This window comes from Engystomops pustulosus, chromosome 10 (assembly GCF_040894005.1).
Source record: "Engystomops pustulosus chromosome 10, aEngPut4.maternal, whole genome shotgun sequence".
NCBI classification, from domain to species: domain Eukaryota; kingdom Metazoa; phylum Chordata; class Amphibia; order Anura; family Leptodactylidae; genus Engystomops; species Engystomops pustulosus.
The window spans coordinates 13,000,344-13,015,556 of NC_092420.1; the positions used below are offsets into that span (position 1 = coordinate 13,000,344).

A 15,213-nucleotide genomic window follows, 5' to 3' on the forward strand; every position below is an offset into this window, starting at 1 on the left:
ATGGATATGTGTGCCACTAAGAGCTAAACACAACGGTAGCAAGTCCCCCTGCTAATTCCTCACAAAATGGTAAAAGATGCAAATTAAAATAAAAAAAGTAGAACGTTATTGTAGCCCTAAGAAGGGCTGTTGGGTTCTTGTAGAATCACTCCTGCCTAACAGTAAGCTAATAGAACAGCCTAACGCTTTCCCTGACCAGCAGCAGCTCTCTCCCTAGCGGCATCCAGAGACAGAATGATCCGAGCAGCGCGGGCAGCGGCTAGTCTATCCCAGGGTCACCTGATCTGGCCAGCCAACCACTGCTATCGACGTGTAAGGGTACCACGTCATGCTGGGTGGAGTGCAGAGTCTCCTGGCTTGTGATTGGCTCTGTTTCTGGCCGCCAAAAAGCAAAACGGCGGGAGCTGCCATTTTCTCGAGCGGGCAAAGTATTCGTCCGAGCAACGAGCAGTTTCGAGTACCCTAATGCTCGACCGAGCATCAAGCTCGGACGAGCATGTTCGCTCATCTCTAATCATAACCCTGAATTTTATTATTATTATATTTTGTTTTTTATATTATTATTTTATTCTATTATTATAATTGTATTATTATTATTATTATTATTATTATTATTATTATTATTATTATTACATGTCCCTCAATTGACTGTGTTAAGTATTGCATCTCAAATCTTATAATACTCCAAGCAGCAATACCATGTGCTGCCTGTGATGTAGAGTGGCAATATTTTAGGGAAAAAAATTCTAGGGGAAGGGGCGGCATAATAGGATCTTTCCCCTAGTGAACAAGTAGTCTACAATTTTGGAACCATAATTGATAGATATTCTGTGTCCATTGACTTGATTGGCCTATTAAATGCAGGCGATCCCAAGGTCACCTGCATTTCTATCGCTGGGACTGTGAATAAGAGGAAATAATTGGAATAATGAAACTTTTGGACCTCATTTTGCTGTGTAGTTGCAGTTTGTACACTGACCAGTAGAGGGCGACATGTCCCAGGGGTGTCTGTCATTATAGGAAGTTTTATCAGTGACAGGAGGATTAAAGGCCCATAAGTGGCAGGAAGAGATTTTTCCCCCTAATTACCATATTTAATTGTGATAAATCTTGCTTATTTACTATCCCCCTGCAATACCAGTGTGGAGGAGCCCAGATTGTGCCTCGTGCCTGGAACAGCTGTGCATGCTACATTACCCAAAGGGCAGCGCGCTGGAAGACATTATGGTTTCTATGCAATGTGTGAGCCTCTGCGCACATCAGGAAAAATGTCAGGCAGCTTCTTATTGAATTCCCAAGAGGGGGCGCCGATCCTGGTAGCACCATGTAACAAGAGGGGGTGCCAATCCTGGAAGCTCCATGTAACAAGAGGGGGTGCCGATCCTGGAAGCACCATGTAACAAGAGGGGGCGCCGATCCTGGAAGCACCATGTAACAAGAGGGGGTGCCGATCCTGGAAGCACCATGTAACAAGAGGGGGACGCTAATCCTGGAAGCTCCATGTAACAAGAGGGGGCGCCGATCCTGGAAGCACCATGTAACAAGAGGGGGACGCTAATCCTGGAAGCTCCATGTAACAAGAGGGGGTGCCGATCCTGGAAGCACCATGTAACAAGAGGGGGTGCCGATCCTGGAAACTCCATGTAACAAGAGGGGGTGCCGATCCTGGAAGCACCATGTAACAAGAGGGGGTGCCGATCCTGGAAGCACCATGTAACAAGAGAACAAGAGGGGGACGCTAATCCTGGAAGCTCCATGTAACAAGAGGGGGTGCTGATCCTGGAAGCACCATGTAACAAGAGGGGGTGCCGATCCTGGAAGCACCATGTAACAAGAGGAGGTGCCGATCCTGGAAACACCATGTAACAAGAGGGGGCGCCGATCCTGGAAGCACCATGTAACAAGAGGGGGTGCCGATCCTGGAAACTCCATGTAACAAGAGGGGGCGCCGATCCTGGTAGCTCCATGTAACAAGAGGGGGCGCCAATCCTGGAAGCACCATGTAACAAGAGGGGGCGCCGATCCTGGAAGCACCATGTAACAAGAGGGGGTGCCGATCCTGGAAGCTCCATGTAACAAGAGGGGGTGCCGATCCTGGAAACTCCATGTAACAAGAGGGGGTGCCGATCCTGGAAGCTCCATGTAACAAGAGGGGGTGCTGATCCTGAAAACACCATGTAACAAGAGGGGGTGCCGATCCTGGAAACTCCATGTAACAAGAGGGGGTGCTGATCCTGGAAGCTCCATGTAACAAGAGGGGGCGCCGATCCTGGAAGCACCATGTAACAAGAGGGGGTGCCGATCCTGGAAGCTCCATGTAACAAGAGGGGGCGCCGATCCTGGAAGCACCATGTAACAAGAGGGGGGCGCTAATCCTGGAAGCACCATGTAACAAGAGGGGGCGCTGATCCTGGAAGCTCCATGTAACAAGAGGGGGTGCTGATCCTGGAAGCTCCATGTAACAAGAGGGGGTGCTGATCCTGGAAGCTCCATGTAACAAGAGGGGGCGCCGATCCTGGAAGCACCATGTAACAAGAGGGGGTGCCGATCCTGGAAGCTCCATGTAACAAGAGGGGGTGCCGATCCTGGAAGCTCCATGTAACAAGAGGGGGTGCCGATCCTGGAAGCTCCATGTAACAAGAGGGGGTGCCGATCCTGGAAGCACCATGTAACAAGAGGGGGTGCCGATCCTGGAAGCACCATGTAACAAGAGGGGGTGCCGATCCTGGAAGCTCCATGTAACAAGAGGGGGCGCTGATCCTGGAAGCTCCATGTAACCAGAGGGGGTGCCGATCCTGGAAGCACCATGTAACAAGAGGGGGGCGCTAATCCTGGAAGCACCATGTAACAAGAGGAGGTGCCGATCCTGGAAGCACCATGTAAGAAGAGGGGGCACTGATCCTGAAAACTCCATGTAACAAGAGGGGGCGCTGATCCTGAAAACTCCATGTAACAAGAGGGGGCACTGATCCTGGAAGCTCCATGTAACAAGAGGGGGTGCCGATCCTGGAAACTCCATGTAACAAGAGGGGGCGCTGATCCCGGAAGCTCCATGTAACAAGAGGGGGTGCCGATCCTGGAAGCACCATGTAACAAGAGGGGGTGCTGATCCTGGAAGCACCATGTAACAAGAGGGGGTGCCGATCCTGGAAGCTCCATGTAACAAGAGGGGGTGCCGATCCTGGAAGCTCCATGTAACAAGAGGGGGTGCCGATCCTGGAAGCTCCATGTAACAAGAGGGGGTGCCGATCCTGGAAGCTCCATGTAACAAGAGGGGGTGCCGATCCTGGAAGCTCCATGTAACAAGAGGGGGTGCCGATCCTGGAAGCTCCATGTAACAAGAGGGGGTGCCGATCCTGGAAGCTCCATGTAACAAGAGGGGGCGCCGATCCTGGAAGCACCATGTAACAAGAGGGGGGCGCTAATCCTGGAAGCAGCATGTAACAAGAGGGGGTGCCGATCCTGGAAGCACCATGTAACAAGAGGGGGTGCCGATCCTGGAAGCACCATGTAACAAGAGGGGGTGCCGATCCTGGAAGCTCCATGTAACAAGAGGGGGCGCTGATCCTGGAAGCTCCATGTAACAAGAGGGGGTGCCGATCCTGGAAGCACCATGTAACAAGAGGGGGTGCCGATCCTGGAAGCTCCATGTAACAAGAGGGGGTGCCGATCCTGGAAACACCATGTAACAAGAGGGGGCGCCGATCCTGGAAGCTCCATGTAACAAGAGGGGGTGCTGATACTGGAAGCTCCATGTAACAAGAGGGGGCGCCGATCCTGGAAGCTCCATGTAACCAGAGGGGGTGCCGATCCTGGAAGCACCATGTAACAAGAGGGGGTGCCGATCCTGGAAGCACCATGTAACAAGAGGGGGTGCTGATCCTGAAAACTCCATGTAACAAGAGGGGGCGCTGATCCTGAAAACTCCATGTAACAAGAGGGGGCACTGATCCTGGAAGCTCCATGTAACAAGAGGGGGCGCTGATCCTGGAAGCTCCATGTAACAAGAGGGGGCGCCGATCCTGGAAGCACCATGTAACAAGAGGGGGTGCCGATCCTGGAAACTCCATGTAACAAGAGGGGGTGCCGATCCTGGAAACTCCATGTAACAAGAGGGGGCACTGATCCTCAGCTGTATAAAGATAAATGGAGCTTAGTTGCAGTACCAGGCGCCACCAGTGGTCAGGAGAGGAGCTGTTTTTGAAAGGTTTTTTTTAACCCTTTATGTAACATTGGTCCATTCACTTCTATGGGACTCCTGCAGAAGTGACTGAACCCTGATCAGGCATTAGTATGGGGGTCCTGCTACAGACCCCCCATCATTGTGACAGCTCGAGGTCCTCAGGGATCAGTCCCTTATCCTCTATCCTGTGATTAGTGTCATTAGTGGTAAAGCCCCTTTAAGACCGGCATGAGAAGAGTTAATGCTGGGTGTCTGAGCTGTTATCTCTGTCTCTTTGGTTAAGGAATAGCACAAACTATGGATTGTCTCCTCTGCGCCTGAGGCAGCGGCAGATGTGGAGGATGAGGGATGGGTGATACACGATTTGTGCGTTGCCAATCATTCATGCGCAGGTACATTAGAAAGTGACTGGATTAATGGCGCCGTCATCCATCAATGCCAGGAGGGGGCGATAAAGGGGGGGGGGTTGTTTTGTTTAGTATTTATTGACTCGGAATATGATACATACAACAAGGGAAGGACCTCACTATCCCATTACACTGATATAGATATTATAGAGATGAGTCAAAGATGGAGATACCCTTTAAGGATTAACCCTTTAATTTAGAATAGAATGTAATAAAGCTTTATTTATCCCAATGGGGATACATAGGATTGCTTGCTCTTGTTCTATGAACTTATGTGGATAGTCATATCTAGTGGTTTCTATAAGCGGCTTCCACCCCACGTCTAACCTCTTGTCCTCGGGATCGGTGATCAGTGATCGGTGGTGGTTCAACACCCAGAACCAGTGTCGTTCATCACTTCTGCTAACCTCAAACCTCTTGGGGGGGCTCAGAAAATCTCTTTATATTCAACTTTAATGGATACACGATCACAAAGTGTCTCCTGCTCAGACCCCAGTGATCAGCTATATTTGGTTTTATTTCCCTACAGCGCCTCCGCAGGGGAACTGAAGCATTACACCCGAGTGGGATGTCTGTGTGATATAGGACAGGACAGGTCCTCCAAAGAGAGATGCTCTTTGTCTCTGGACTATAATAATTCCTTTATATAAGATAACGCAGCGCTGCACAGAACTTGCCAAATCGGTCCCTGTCCCCATTGGAGCTCCCAATCTAATCAACCTAACAGTATGTTTTGGAGTGTGGGAGGAAAACGGAGGAAACCCACACAAACACAGAGAGAACATATAAAATCTTTGCAGATTTTGACCTTGGGACTTGAACCCAGGACCCCAGAGCTGCAAGGCTGTAATGCTAACCACTGATCCACCATGCTGCTCTATAAAGATGAGGATTCCTTTCTCATAACCCACAATAGGATTCTATACAATGTTACATTGTATTATTGTATAAACCTAACGTTATCTACAGAACCTGCTGGGACTTGTAGTTTCTATATATTCCTCCAGATGAGATTACCAGGTAATATACAATGAGGCTCTCGCTGCAGAGGATTCGGGTAATAAATTACGCTCCGGCGGTCCCAGTGCATCTGTTTTCCTGAATCCCGGCATCAGCAAGACAAAGCGGATGAGATGGAGCCGGAGCTGATGTTAGAGCCTCCTCTTCATCCACTAATAACTCAAAGAGCCGCTCTTCATTAAGGGATTTGGAGCCGCGCCAGCGCCTCGTAATGTGGAGCGATACCACCCATCCCCCGCCTTGTGGTGCGCAGCGACGTATTGTACCTGTAATCACATAATGAAATGTGTATGAAGACACCTAGTGATTATAGGCTACGGGTCACATCGCACAAGAGGATAAATCATGGAAAATGTGCCGCCCCCTATGGATACAAAGAGCCCGAGACCATCCCTACCAAGATGGATGGAAATATCCGAAATCGCTTCAAAACAATACAAAGAGGGTCCTCAGAAACCGGCTCATTCCATTTTATCAAAATATGAATGTATTGTATCAGATTGCTTTGTGTATAGCAGTCATAGCTGCACTTTACTGATACAAAGCTCCAAATCCCCTGCAGTGGCAGACAAATAAGTGGGTAAATGGGAAGGTCTCTTCCTCAGGACTGTATATAATCTAATGTACTTTGGGAACCTAATACAGAATTTGCATAAGGCCCAAACGGCTTTACATTATTATTATTATTATTATTATTATTACATTATTATTGTTATTATTATTATTATTATTACAATAAAACTGTCGCCTCTTCCACGTCCAATACCAGTAACATCACCTCTGATCATTGACATGACTTGTTTGCAGCTCAGTCATATTCAAGTTAAAGGCACTGAGTCTGCAATACTGTCTGCAATACCAGGCACAGCCACTACACGATGTATGGCGCTGTGCTTGATAGACCAGCAACTGATCAGAAGGATTGCTACTGGATCTGATATTGGTCTTCTGTCCTATGTATAGGAGATCAATGTATAAATCTGCTTATCAGCAGTCACCACTAGGGGGAGCTAACTGTATACTGGTTTTGTATTGGGTTTTATGTACATACTGTATGCAGTAAATTAGAAGTTCCTTCCTTCTGGCGTCTATTGGACATAAATCACATTCTAAATAAATTCCCAGCTGCAGTGGATGTGACCCTAACTCTACATCCATCCCTAAATGCTAACCCTGACATCACAGGCACTCATTATCCATAATGGAAACACTACAGCCTTGCAGCGCCGAGGTCCTGGGTTCAAGTCCCATCCAGGTCAACATCTGCAAAGACTTTGTATATTCTCTCCATGTTTGTGTGGGTTTCCTCCGGGTCCTCCGGTTTCCTCCCACACTCCAAAACATACTGGTAGGTTGATTAGATTACGATCCGGAATGACCATCTGCCGCGATTCATGAAGATCGTGCGCCCGATTTCCTGTATGTGTCGCTTCCCCGCTCAGGTCCTCCGAAATTCACCACAATCCCGGCGCCATCCCCGAAAAGTCGGGAAAACCGACGAAAATGCAGCCGCAGGACCCTTAGTAAATAAGCCCCATTATTTCCCATAATTCAACAACACTTAGAACTGTGCCGGGGGCTAACCCTCTGTAATTCCTCTTGTCATACTATAGATAACTGGGTGTTAACTTCCCTCTTGTCAATGGGGTGTGGCTTATTCTGTCTAATAGGACACTGTATATAGGGGCTCCATATGAAAGAGGAAGTTGTAATATATAGTTATCTATTAATAGTTACATTATATATGGATTCTTTATGCTGATTCCAGTAGGAATAACAGAGGGATTGCACAATGTTGACTTTTAAAGGAATTAATATTGATTGGCTATGTTGTCCCCCCCCCATGGATCAGCTGCTCCGTGTACTGACCAGGTGCCAACACACTACTGGACAATCCCTTTAAGAAAAAAAAAAAAAATCTATTATTTCATGAGTAATATACGTATTATGAGTCACCATCCTGTAAAGTTGCGCGGGTCCCGGATGGCGGCCTTGGCCATGTCTTCGCTTGTTAACGCGCAGACATCAAAGCGCTTCACGTGTTCTTCTCAGTTCTTAATTCCGACGACTTCATTCAAGGCCGGGGATTTCTATCACAAACGACTTCAGTGTAAGAGGAAGAAAAAAAAATAAAAGCGCATCCAGACAAATCCCCGGCTTGACAGCGCGGCAGATCCGTGATCCTCCAGAAAAACCGTCCTGTAATGATGGTGGCGCCTGAGCCCCCCCCCCCCCCCCCCCACAGCGTAATTAGACATACATCAGCGGCCGGCGATTGAAATGTTCCTCTTGACTTGCGTATGAATAATGCAGCTCCTCCGTGTGATCCGCACTCGGAGGATCCTTTTATTACACATAAATCCGGATGAATGGCGGAATATTCACTCACCAGACGGCGAACAATCAGACCGTCGCCTCCAGACAAAACGGCGGAGGCTCCGGAGACTATTATTACACGATGCGCCGGTGCCCCAAAGCTAATGAGACGACCCCATAGTAGCCCCTCAATAATAGTAACCCCATAACATTAGAGAATACCTTTAACCCCTTCACCCCCTCCTCTGCCCTTTTTTCATTTTTGCGTTTCCGTTTTTCACTATCCCCAATTTGCACCATTTTCTTGTACGCTCAGTTTTTACGGATTTACAATATTGCGCTCTAAATGACACCCCCCCCCCTTTATTCTCTGGGCCGATACCATAACAGAGATACCAAAATTATAGGGGTTTTTTTTAACGTTTTAATAGATTTTAAAAATTAAAATCTTTTGTACGAAAAAAAATGTCTTTGTTTCGCCACATATTGTGACACTAATAATACTTTGGCGCAGGTAGCTGCGTGAGGTGTCATTTTCTGCGGGACGTGATTACGTTTTAATTTCTACCTTTTTTTTGGACTGTACACAGAGTTCTCCAACCTTTTTATTTCAATTTTTGTGTGTTGAAAAAAATTAGGAAATTTGGGCATTTTATTCCGTTAAAGGATTCACCACCAGGAATAACGGTTTTAATGTTTTGTTACATCAGAACTTTTGGGACGTGGTAATATATCTCATTATTATGCTTCTTTTTTTATATATATATATATTTATATCAGTTCAAGGGAAAGGGTGGTTTAATCGTTTATTTATTTATAATGTATTTGTAGACCCCCTAGGGTACTTTAACCCTAGGGGGTCTGATCATTCCTACTTTATACTGAAATGCATCAATATAAGGGGGATTTGCTGAAGCTCTGTTACAGTGTGCCACCAGCACACTGTAACCAATCTTCTGCAATGACGTACAGAATCCAGGCTGTCGTGGTGAGGGCTTGTTTCTCCCCGATGATGTCATAGAGAGCGACGATCCTGCTAAGATGGCAGCTCTGGTGTTTGCAGTGGGTGTTTGCTGCATATATGTATGAAGAGGGCTCAGCCCATGAACCATCTTCAAACATCCGTAACGGCATTGCGACGTACTATTACACCCCCACAGTGGTGAATATTACAACTAGAGGTGAAATGTGAAACTGACGGACCCTTATATAAAATCTTTGGTGGGCCTCTGGCTATTCTGTATGGTTCTAGTTATCTCACATTGGGAATAATATTGGGGTTGGATACAACTACACCATCTGCCCAACCTCATGTTACACCATGTAAACCATCACAATACATCTACATTGGCCTCAAGAACATTTCCTCCATATTGACCAGGACAAGAAAGAACTACAATTATAAAATATACAGTTTTGACTTACAGACAAATTCAACGTAAGAACAAACCTATGGAACCTATCTTGTATGTAACCCGGGGACTGCCTGTATACACAATATATAGACTAGTGTAGACTATGGAGAGTTTTTGTTCCTCACAATCCTTCCCCCCCCCCCCCCCCATATAACTTCTGTTCACCATCTCCACATCTGCTTATGGCTATGAAGCAGGTGGTGGGGAGGGCCGTGGCTCAGCCCGTGTCACATAAAGAAGCCAAAGTGCAGCATATGGATGGATAAAATGTGCAGAACACATAAAAATCTTCCCTGCCCTAATTAATAATGAGGAGACATCCAGCCATTACTCCTCACGACCACTTAGGCCTTGCATAAGGCTATACGTCCCACTGCGGCTCAGGCCTATAATTATGCGGACACCCTAAAAATATGTATATATACATTCTGAGGTCAGATTCCTGTCCATGGGATGGCATCAGATGAACTTACATGACCCTCCATGTTAAAGACCTTTATTGACCCCTCAACATAATGAAGTCCTGGCAAAATGGGCCGAAGAGTGAAGATGGATAGTTTCCGAAAAATGAGAGGGCGAATCCATCCCAGGAGATGAGTAATTAGGATAGTTGGGATGAGGAACAACCAATACTGGTCACTACATTAGTCGAGGACATTGCACCATGACCTAATGTCCTTTAGTGTGGTCAACCCAAAAAGAATGGAGAGGTCAATGATCATGGTCTAAATAATGATGGAAAATTAAGGAGAAGGGAGAGTTGGAGAACTCTGTGCTAGGATCTCTTCCAAGCTTTAGGTCTTTGGCGCTGGTGGACCATCTAACACAGTTCTGGGCCTCTTGGGACTGTTGGAACAACCAGGGTCCCTTAGAAACTGCATTCTACTGGCACATACTGAAAACATGACCAGTTTGGGGTTGTATCCATCTAAAGGTCTTTGTAGGACCTTTGAAACCAAGCAAGGGTTCCTTTTGAGGGCCTCCGTAGCAGCTGCATTGTCTGCCTTTGGAAACCACTTTCTGAAAACATGACCTGTTTGGGGGTCACTGAATTGTATAGCATCTTAAACAACTGCAGTCTTCATGAGACCCTTGGAGCCAAACTAGGTTTTTAGCTTTCTCCATGGACCTCCAACATTCTGCTGATGGCACGGAAACTTGACCTTTTTGAGGAGGCTTCAAAGCTTTGTAAATGTAAATCAGGGAATCCGAGGCCATGTCCAAATCTTTCCATTAAAGCCACAGACCAGGTCATTAGACATTGTCAAGTTACACAAACACTCGCTTGACAACATTGGTCTTTGGCTTCTCAAATGTGGACAAGAGAGCCTCATTCCCCGCTCCTTCCGAAGGTGATTTTTTTAAAAATTTCTTTTGAGAAGAGTAGATACGGGGAATGGGGTGAAGCCATGTAATTTGTCTTCTGGAGCCTATGAAGGAAGGAGTCTATTATAGGACAATATGGCAAAACATCTTCTTAGAAGGAAGAAAGGAAGGATTAACGGGGGATACGGAGGAGAATTAATTGGTATCCTCAACCGCTCTACTGAAAAATGGAAACATTTGTGGTGATCCACAGATTCTTTATGGTTCGAATCCTTTTCTTTATATAGAATCCTTCTTAGAATATTAATAAAGGTGTTTGTTAGACCAGAAAGAGAAGTTTGGATGGAGGACAAGGGTCCACACTGGACTGTGAAAAGCCCCTCCATGTATCACCGGATTTGCTGTGGTTACAGAAGACTGAATAAAGGCTTTCCCTCCCCGACACGGTGAAATAAAGAACACCCGACAGGCACTTTAATGCATACAAATGTATACCGTGCAATCTCGCCAAATAATCGGGTCAGACAGCTGCAGGGAACATCTCTGCTTCCAAAATCTTATGTCATCCCGTTATTGAGGGACACCACAAAACAGGCCAAGCTCCATACAATGCACAATATAGATCGAAATTCTGAAGATGCTACAAGGTGCTGAAAAATTCTGAGGTCCAATTAATCTAAAATGTACTGTAATCACAATCGTAAAGTTGGATATACATCTGTTACGGCCCGATTCTGATTAGGTTCTATTGCTCCTGACTATTACTCATCCCCTCACTAGGCTGAAAGGACTAGGCTGATTCCAATGACCTCTGGTGGTGGAATATCTCCAAGGTGTACAAAGGATCAGGCATGTTGAAATCCAACATGTTCAATCCGTCCCTTCTGCTCGCAACCACTTATGATAAACCACCATTCTGATTTCTGTCCATGGGTTGCCACCAGATGACCTCCATGCTGAAAGCCTTTATTGACCCTCTACATAATGAACCCTGGTAAAATGGCCAGTTGAGTGAAGATTGATCATTTCAAAGAATTCAGAGGGTGAATCCATCCCAGGAGATGGTTGTTAGGAGGAGTTTTGTTAAGGAGAGTAGTTCGGATAGTCAGGATGAGGAGTAACTAATGCCAGGCAGATTTAGCGTTGGTCACTACTTTAGTTGAGGTCATTGAACAATGACCTTATGTCCTTCAGTGTGGTCCACCCTTGAGGTTTCAATGATCATGGTCTTTATCTATGGAAAATTAAAGAGGGAGGAGGAGATCAAAACCCATTAGAACTTATTAGATGTTAAGCCGGTCCTCTCTAAATCTTCAACTTTTAACTTCAGCCACAGTTCCTCTAACGTGTATGACTGCCGTAAAAATGGATGGAACATAAAAAATTAGACAAAAAAACTCCTTAAAGCTGATGTCCTCACCTACGTCCGGCAGAACTTTGACCAGTTTTGAGAACATGGGTTATTGTGGACCCAGAATCGGACGGCTGTGTTACCCAAGGACAATAGTCCACTAAGCTCATGTAGCAGTACGATGACTTTTCGTGAAGTAACCGCACCATCTCATCTGCTTTCCCTTTTTGCTTGGGAATTGCACCCTGAAATGTATGTGATTAGTTGATGGCACACAAGAAGGACGCCGCAGTGGGACCATCCTTGAAACCTCCCATGCTCTCCACTTTTATTGCTGTTTGGAGCTGTCGGCCATCCATCGCCCGCTCAATGCCACCTATCTGCTCCCATTGTTGTGTCCGCTGGTTCATACACATTAGTCTTTACAATGACTCCGACTCGAAAGTCATTTGTCGTCCCATGAATCTCACTTATGTAGCAACAATACACGGTCCCAGATGAGACCTCATTAATGGTGAGAGTGCAGCGATGTGTTAAATTAACCCTACTGTGGATGGATTATAATAGTAGCTGATGCTTCAAGGGGGTTTCCTTTCTACAAAACCCAGTTCTACATCCACCTCATATCTTTACCAGAAGGGCTCACTCTGAAGGACCTGCCCTTTCCTGTACTTTCCCCCTGTGGTGGGGCTGTAAGCAAATTCGATACTTACAATAAGACTTCTGCTGATAGCTGAAGAGCTTACCCATCATCTATTTGGAGAGCACCATTTAGGCTGGACTGGTTTCCCTGTTGGGCCCAGGCATAAGATAAGATTGAAAGTTGGAAAACCTCAAGTTTGCAAATTGAAAATGACCACCATATTTTAATATCTGGTGCCTGTAGATACCACAACATCCAAGGTTCTTCTCCTTAATAAATGTTCTTATACCTTGTTGGACCTCAGCCATTAGGTGATACTGAGATCCACCCTCTACAAAGTTGATGTTCTACAGGAGACTATCCAAACTACATCTACAGATTTCACCCAGATACTACCTTCCCTACATCCTAGCTTCCTCCCCTTCAATAATGTCATCATCCCCAGGTGGGCCCCAGCCATTAGATGATATTGGGATCCACCATCTACCCCCTTGATGATGTTCTACAGTTGACAACCCCGAGTGAGGATCACATCACCTTATTTTGATATCCTGCTGCCTGTAGACACTACCTTCCTGGTTCCTTCTCTTTATAGCTGTCAATCTTCCCTGTTAGCCCAATTGGATGGTATTGGCGCCAATATCTATCTATACCCTTGATGTTCTTAAGTCTACAACCCCGGTGGGCAAATTTACAAATAGATACAATGGGGCACATTTACTTACCCGGTCCAGTCAGGATCCCGCGGTGTGTTGTCCAACGAAGATTTGGGTCTGCCGGGATTCACTAAGGTCCGTGCGCCCGATATCTGCTGCGCCAAGGTCAGCCGGAGTTCACCTTCTTCTTCTTGGTGCATGTAAGTGCTGATCTTGTGACACATTTCCGTTTTAAATTCCGCATGTGTGTCACAAAATTAAAGGGATCTTCCAGACTAAAATATTTGTGACCTATCCTCAGATCAGGGGGTGTTTAGCTCCTTACGCCCCCTCTGATCACCTGTGGTCTATTCACTCCATGTGCAGCGCAGTGACACCTGCTATATAGTGGCTATGCTGGGTATTGCAACTCAGCCCCATTTACTTCAATGGAACTAGGCTGCAAAGAGGTAACACAACCGATAGACATGACCTCAATGACCTGTGAGTCGGGATCGGGACTTGGTCCCTTTAAGGGACCCCTTAAGGTATTGTTTCTAGGGATAAGGGTGTCATTATGACTCCCACATGACTCTAGAATATAGTACTTACCTGCAAAGACACTGATACACTACTGATACTTACTACTAAGACCCTTAAGAAATCTTAGGCGGCCATTTTGAAAAATGGAGGACAGGAAGTGGATAGGAAGTTTTAACCATTGCATTGTACTTGTGTATTGGTGGACGCGACTCCAGTCTTAAAGGGATTATCCACTACTAAAAAAATAGAGTCTAATTGTCACTTGTCTAGTGGCCTTTTTCAGTATTGCAGCTTAGTGTAAGTGAATGAGGCTGAGCTGCAATACCAAATATAACCCTGGAAGAAGGGTGGCGCTATTTCTAACCCGTCAAATGCCCTTGACATTGTGCTGTGTATCTGTATCTCTGATTATTTGCGTGTAGCATTACAAGCAGGTGGAAAGGCTCTGGGGATATCTGGGAATATTGATGGCCGCCTCGTCTGTGATAAGAGCTGTTTATTAGCTGTAGCCGGAGGCCATCAATGTGTTCTGCTGCCTGCGCTCCGCTACGAACACTGGTAACGCGGAGATAACACAAACTTACTGTATGTCGGGAGCCCTCCATGTGTGAAAGTAATGAGCCCATTAGACAGTCTGGTCGGGTCCATGGCTGCCCTCCCCCATCAACGACGCTCCATACTATTCTCACATGTGACTTAAAGGGCAACTCCATTCACCCTTAATATTAAATGTTATTAAATTGTAAATAGTCACAAATAAAATGGTGGCAATGATTTTAACAAAAAAACTATTTGCCTTGTACTTTTTAACTCAATTTGAATATTACTCCCATCATGCCTCTGGAAGGAGAATAGATTTAAAATTCTGTGGGAGGAGCTTTCTCCTCAGCTCTCTGTCTCCCCCTGCTGGTTTAAATCATAAATAACTCCTACCAAGTAATGGAAGGGAGCTAAGTGGACATTTTTGACCGATTTGACTGCTATACAGGCGGTCCCCTACTTAAGAACACCCGACATACAGACGACCCCTAGTTACAAACGGACCTCTGGATGTTGGTAATTTGCTGTACTTTAGCCCTAGGCTGCAATAATCAGATGTAACAATTATCACAGGCGTCTGTAATGAAGCTTTATTGTTACTCCTGATTCTGATGACAACCCAACATTTTAAAAATCCAATTGTCAAAGAGACCAAAAAAAAAATTTGGCTAAGGTTACAATTATAATATATACGGTTCCGACTTACATACAAGTTCAACTTAAGAACAATCCTATAAAACGTATCTTTTGCGTAACCTGGGGACTGCCTGGATATTTTTTCGCATTGGAATAGCGCCACTCTTGTTTAGTGGCTGTGGCCGGTATTGCGGTTAA

General features: G+C 45.8%; 1 protein-coding gene and 1 long non-coding RNA gene across 7 annotated transcripts in view; both read left to right on the forward strand.

Annotated features, from left to right (window-relative positions):
• The window catches only part of LOC140104586 (uncharacterized), a 344,594-nt gene that overhangs the window by 283,482 nt on the left and 45,899 nt on the right, over positions 1-15,213 (forward strand). The window lies entirely within an intron of this gene.
• The window catches only part of PDZRN3 (PDZ domain containing ring finger 3), a 203,760-nt gene that overhangs the window by 175,683 nt on the left and 12,864 nt on the right, over positions 1-15,213 (forward strand). The window lies entirely within an intron of this gene.